Genomic DNA, 6,772 nt, shown 5'->3' on the forward strand with positions numbered 1-6,772 from the left:
AGAGAGATAATTGAGGGAAGTTTCATAGGACAAAAAGTAAATGACGAATACTTGGCAATTCGTTATCCAAAATCGAGATTCGTTGTCACACAAGCCGAAACCATTATTTAAAAACAAACGAACGAATAACACATGAGATCTTAGCGAAAAACGACGGACGGAGACGACATTAGAACCGGCGCGGAAGGATCGGCTGCCCGGCGTAAACACCCACGGAATTATGATAATTTATTGTCGAGAGAATTGTAAGGAGACTAAAAAAAAGTGGGAAAAAAATAAGCACATAACATTTGCCACATCAACTGCCTACGGAATTTTCGGAACGAACGCACTTGCTTGACGAGATAACTGAATCATTTCTACCTCCCACCACGGCACTTTCGTCACGACACGGGTTCTTGTCACACTCTACTAGAGGGCGACACTTGTCGACTGACTGTATCTAGACGCGGGAAACATGCTCTCGAACCTGCCGATTCAAAAAAAAAATGCCAGCGTGGTGGGAGCGCTCTGTTGGTGAGTATTTTATTCAAAGACAAAATGTGAGGTCGAGCCTAAAAAAGGAGCTCATGTAATGTGATTGTATTTTGACATAGAGTCACCCGTACCAGACGCATTGAGAATGCGAGTACCTAAGGGTCGTTTCCAGAAAATGGGCTAAAAGTTTTGTCGCCTCTTTTTACTCTTTATCATATCTGTCTATTTTTTTCCGCCAAGAGTCCACGGACAACGTTGATCCAAACATTGTCTGAACGGGAAAACCTCGTAGCGTTCAGTGCACTTGCAGCAACGAGCTATTTTCGAAATTTCTATTGGTTTCGGACGGATTTTGTTCCAAAATTTCGTCATTTCGGCGACAAATTTTACTAACTACTTCACCACTTTCTACATGGTTTCATGCATTAAAATTATTTTTTTCCTGAAAACGCACTGCTTGACCTTGAAATATGATCATTACCGAACCATCAAACGACCGGAATCGAAAGTTGGACAGAGGGATGCGTCGCCGAAATGATGGACACAGTTTGGACCGTCTTGGAACTTCGGCGACGCACCCCTCTGTTTACCTTCTGATTCCAAGTACCTTCTGAAATGATCATAACTCTGACTGAGCAGTACCTTGGAGGGAAAATTGATTTTAATGCATACAATCAAGTAGAAAGTGATGAAGCAAGAATAAAGGTATCGAAGAAATGACGAAAAGCCCACATTTTTGCACTAAAATCCTTCTGAAACCAATGGAAATTTTGAAAAGAGCTCGCGGTACGTATTAGGATTGAACTTTCCGAGGTTTTTCCGTTCAGAAAAACATGTGGGTCAATCTTGGTCCTCGGAAGAGAAAAATAAATTAATATGATGAAGAATAAAAAGTGGCGACAAAACTTTTGGCCCTTCGGCTGAAAACGACCCCTGTAAATAGACGACCAAACAAATCGCTGAAAAAAGTTATTTTTTCGTTCAGAGAGATTTTTTTTTTTTTTTTTTTTTTTTTTTAAAAGAAATTTTATTTAAATATATCGTAACTACTACAAGTGTTTCTTGTATCTATCTACGTGGCTTAAAACTAAAACTTAACAAACTGCATTAATTTTATATGTTAACGTTAGATAATACTATGATTATCTAAAAGAACAGGAATTGTAAATTCTCTGCCTTCTTTCTTAAATGTATTATAACATAAAGGTTTTTAGTTTAATGGTTTTGCATTCTTCCTTTCACCCTCATTCACACTCCATTCACACTCTCACTCATACCTTACAGACTACTTATAAATCTTGATGGGAGTTCAAAGGTCTCCCACCTTTTTAACCTTTTCACAGGTATTGTACTATCTAAGAGGTTTAAAGCCTCTACATTGATATGCTTTTCAATACGACATTCATATCTCTTCGTTGTCTCAGCAATTACTTGTCTAACCGTGGGTACCTCTAATTCTCTCCTTATGTCTTCGTTCCTTACGAACCATGGTACTCCAATAATTTCTCGTAGAACCTTCGACTGGAATCTTTCTACCTTATTTATATTAGATTTGCTTGCACAACCCCATAGTTGTGAAGCATACTGCCATATAGGTTTTAATATTTGATTATACAGCAAAATTTTGTTTTTCTTTGACAATTTTGATCTTTTGCCTAACAACCAATACATTTTTTTATACTTTTTATTTAATTCTTTCACCTTGATTCTGATGTGATCTTTAAAAGTAAGTCTAGAGTCTAAATAAACTCCTAAATATCTAGCGCTTGTAACGTAAGGAACTTGTTCATCTTCTATGAGAACTGGTAATTGTGGTATTTTCCTATTTGTAAAAACAGTATGAGCAGATTTACATGCGTTGAGCGTGGCGCCATTGTCAGAAACCCACTCAACCATTTCATCGATAGCTTTTTGTAATCTATGATTAGAGATAAATATGTCTTTGTCTCTTTCTGCTAAGGCAGTATCATCTGCAAAAGTGCCGATAAAGCCCCTCTTCGGTTTTGGGATGTCGCTAGTGAAGATAAATTCAGAGAGATCATGCTTTTTTTAAGTGGGTGGTTTGCGGAGCCCCGGACGGATCCTCTTTCCCATCATAGGTCCGCGTAAGTCAAGCTCAGGCCCCCCTGCCCCCTAGGTGGCTTACGCGTAATGCTCGAACGGCCCCACCCTTCAATCCATTAAGTTTCTCGCGGAATACTGGTGGACTGAGGAGCTCTGGCTAGCGTGCGAAAACTGACTGCCCATCGACCTTGACACATGGTCCCATAGTAACCATGTGAACCAGGCTTAATTGAATTGAATGAGGGGACACAATGAGGCTCTTGCATGCCACGGGGATTTGCAATGAAGGCACTTTTTTCTCCATCGTAAAAATCCGCGAGGAACACCATGGTGCCACAGGTTTCCGGACGAACTCCTGAACTTCAAAAAAAGATTCCGAAGTTGAGGGCGTAATGGGAGATCCGCAACGTTATGACTAACAATAAGTCTACCGATATACCCCGTCGAATTCTCCATGAACAAGTGGGGAGCAAACACATTAGCAGGGTTGCGGGGGTTGCCGTGGCAGCAACCCCTTGCAGCCTACAACTTGCGTGTTCCGACGCAAAATGTAACCCTGCTGATGTATGCATGCGCTCTGCTCCCTATCCGTGCAAAAAGGGTTCGACTGGCGGCAGAGGTGGAATCTCTCATAAAGTAAGAGATCCTCTTTATTACGGCCTCCGCTCCGTTTCGAGAGAATTTTTTGAGCTAAAGAGTTGGTTTTAGAGAAAATCATTGGAATTTACTCCAAATAAATGTAATTGCTTCTAGAGCGAGAGATCAGCTTTATTCCGTAAAGCATCTCTCATATAATAGTCAGACGGTCTTCATCGGCTAATTTCTTGTAGATGCAATGACTTTCGTTAGAATCGCGTCAACCTATTCGAATAATTTAATGGTAACGCTTTATTGTATGGCGGTTCAGTTCATATGAGGGTTTAAGCGCACTTATCGTTTAGCGATAAACGGTCAGTAATGCAAGAGCTCTCCTTGTGCTGTTTTCAACTAAACTGTTTCTTTATCACTGCCCGTCCGATAAGTAAAAGATAAAGATGGAAAGGATAAAAAAAGGAGAAGAAAATAGAGAGAAGAAGAAATAGAGCTGAAGAAAGGGTAGATAAAAGAGAGAGGAAGAAGAAGAAAATAAAGGAATGAAGAGGATGATGAAGAAAAGAGGAAAAACGAAGAAAAAGACTAAGGAAGAAGAAGAAGAAGAAACGGGAAGAGGGAGAAGAAGGAGGAAGAAGAGGAAACGGGAAGAGGAAGAACAAAGAGGAAGGAAAAGAAACGGGAAGAGGAAGAAGAGGAAAGATGATGAAGAAGAAGAATGAAAGAAAGAAAAAAGAAAGCAAAAATGAGAAAGAAGAAGAAAAAATAAAGAGGAGATGGAATAGTCATTTATCGTGAAATTCAACCCTTAAAACCCGACCACACTCTCATGCGTTCAGAGAAAGAATACGAGGACGCCATGTAAGTTCGCCTTCAATTTCTGAGTAGGCACCAGCTCCTACGTGATCTAATAGTGGTATCATCATGAAATGGTGGGCTCACTCGGAACACAAATAAGAGCTTCTTACGAGAAGGGAGGAGTGTAACGTCATGATAGTCTGCCTTCACTTTTTAGGGTAAGAAACACAAGATCTTACGTGGTCTAATAGTGGTTTCTACCCCATATCATAACAATTAGACGGTTTCTGTTGGCATCCGTTATAGACACAATAACTTTTGTTAGAATCGCGCCAACTTATTCATATTTTTTAATTGTATGCTTTTCGGTCGTCAGAAGAAGAAAAATAAGAAAAAAGAAAGATGCAGGAGGAGAGAGAAGGAGCATGAAACATGGAACATGGAAGAGGGATTAGAGAGGCGGAAGTAAAACCAAAAATAGAGAGAATAAAATAATAAAAAGGAGAGGAAAAGATGCAGAATAATAAGAAGGAGCGAGAAAAAAGAATAAGATAAGAGAAAGAAGAAGGGAAAGGCAAGAAGATTGAGAAGAAAAGAGGATGAAGAGGGAGAATGAAGATGAAGAAAAAGAACAAAAGAGGAAGTGGAAGCACAAAAGCTAAAGAGGACGAGTATTGGGGAAAAAACAGGATCAATTCAGCGATTCTCTCAGGCACATGATTTACTTATCAATGTCTGTCCTCTTCGTTGAGAGTAAGGTCGAATATGTTCGAATTTTACGGAGCATTTACAGGAATTAAAGAAAACCCTGGGATATTTGCGATCAGGCAAACCAACGAAAAACGTGTTAAGCGTTTGGCTTATGTAAGGCAGGGTTTGACCCCCCCCCCCCCCCCCCCAAAGTGCCTTCCGTAATTCGTGGACGGCTCCTTTCTAACTGAAAATTTCACTGATTTTTCCTCTGATCTCATGCAAAAATCAGAAAAATCATGAACAATAATTGCACAGGTATATACTCCAATAAAACATGGAATCGCCCGAGTCAATTTTGCGACCTTGGAATAGAGTTGCGTTCCTTCGTCAGGGAAACGACGAGCCAAGTAACTCATTACTTACAAGACGAAACAATGAGGCACCGCCCTCGTCAGTGTTTCACGGGCATCCATAGCTAATATTGCCCTTTTTGCGGAGCGTGATTCCCGATTTTCGCTTCGTGGAATGGAGAGATGTGAGGGAGCGCCCCCCCCCCCCCCCCTTACTCCTTCAAAAGTGGGGCCCGTCATCAACGCCTGCGGCCCTGGGGCACGGGCACTGCCAATAAAAAGAGAAGTAAACAAACTGGCCGTGTTTCATCTTCGCCGATCCATTCTTCAGCGTCAGATACGTTGCGGGCTGGCTCAAAGGTGGGCATAGTGGAGGGAGCGAGTGTTTGGCACGCGGCGTCGATTGATTGCCATTTTATTGGTCAACAAAATACGCTAAAAGACTACTTGGTGCTACCGGAGTAATCCTACTTTTAGCATTAATGTGTTCGAGCGCCACTAGATTTCACCGCCCTCCTCCCTTGACCGCCGAGTTACAGACGTGATAAGAGAGGAAAATTTAAATTTAATAGACAGCGGTACACCGTAAAATACTGATTTTTTACAGGTGTGCGATAAATCTACTGAAAATAGATTGCCAATGAGGTTTTCTCTAGATTTGACATTTCCTACGAAGTAAAAGGCATGGGTACCTTCTGACGGGATCGGATATCCACGGCGTGAGTCCGCAATCACATACCTCGTTTGCGGTGTCAGGAAATCTTTGCCTCTACGTTATTTTTTAAAGGAGGACAAATTTTCATCATTCTTTGAAGTTCTGAATTTTCTTCGCATAAAGTAGAGGAATCACGGTAGTTTTAAAGAATTGCCGTTGAATAAAAAAATAAAGTATGACAGGAAGTCTGCGACGTCGCAAACCGAGTTATGTGATTGCCGACTTACACCGTCGATATATCTTATTGGTATTAGCTGGAAAAATTCAGAATAAATTCGAAATGCTTCAATTAAATAACACACGTCTGCATATTCTCCATTCATAGGCCCCGACAATGCTGCAAAGGAATCCAACGCTGTGTTGGACACGCGCAATGAGTGAAGTATACCTGCAGTCTTGTAGGCGCTAAAAGCCGTTCCGCGTCGGACAGTTGGACACGGTCGCGCCGGTTTTTTTTTTTTTTTTTTTTTTTTTGGCGTTTTATATCGGTGGCAAGCGAGTTCTTAACTTTAAGGAAAAGTCTACCGATCCAAATTTGACTATAGAACATCATATAAATTATGAAGAAACGACCTCTCAAAACTAACGATCATGTTCCTCGATTGAGCGGTCGAAATCTTCCTCTTATGTTCAGCTTGTTTGGGATTGTTTTACAGCTTATTTACTGAGTCAGGCAAGAGGAAGATTTCGACCGCTCGATCGGGGACAATCGCTAGTTGAGAAATGTCATTTGTCATAATTTTTGTAAATTCCTGGAGTCACATTTGGATCGGCAAAGTTTTTCTTACTGTTAAGAACATGCTTGCCGCCGATATATAACGGATGCTGTGTGTGATAAGGGACCTGACTTTTCCCGGTTTTTACATACCCATTACATAAAATTACAAACCCGTATTTTTCTCGGTTTTCTGTGCCACGAGGCACTCTGGTGCAGTGTTCGAAACTCACCTTTGAATTTTAGGAGCATGTGGCGCATCAAGCCAGATTTTTAGGCGCCATTGAAGATTTTTTAGGGGCCAAATTGACTTTTTCCTATAGATTACGGCGTATTTAGTGAGAAGTTAGCCGCAAGATGTTTTCGTAA

At 40.9% G+C, this 6,772-nt stretch overlaps 1 protein-coding gene across 31 annotated transcripts in view; it reads right to left on the bottom strand.

The window, feature by feature from the left end:
* Positions 1-6,772, bottom strand: part of shot (dystonin-like protein short stop) — a 236,492-nt gene that overhangs the window by 211,092 nt on the left and 18,628 nt on the right. For 15 of the 31 annotated variants that reach the window (XM_072297433.1, XM_072297424.1, XM_072297422.1 and 12 more), the window contains exon 1: positions 52-367. The exons of 6 other annotated variants lie outside the window; for them this stretch is intronic. The gene's annotated coding sequence lies outside the window, so the exon portion shown is untranslated. Of the gene's footprint in view, positions 1-51; positions 368-6,772 lie in introns of those variants that run through there. 10 more of the 31 variants (XM_072297451.1, XM_072297450.1, XM_072297452.1 and 7 more) reach the window with 3 other exon arrangements.

Source organism: Bemisia tabaci, chromosome 2, assembly GCF_918797505.1.
Source record: "Bemisia tabaci chromosome 2, PGI_BMITA_v3".
NCBI classification, from domain to species: domain Eukaryota; kingdom Metazoa; phylum Arthropoda; class Insecta; order Hemiptera; family Aleyrodidae; genus Bemisia; species Bemisia tabaci.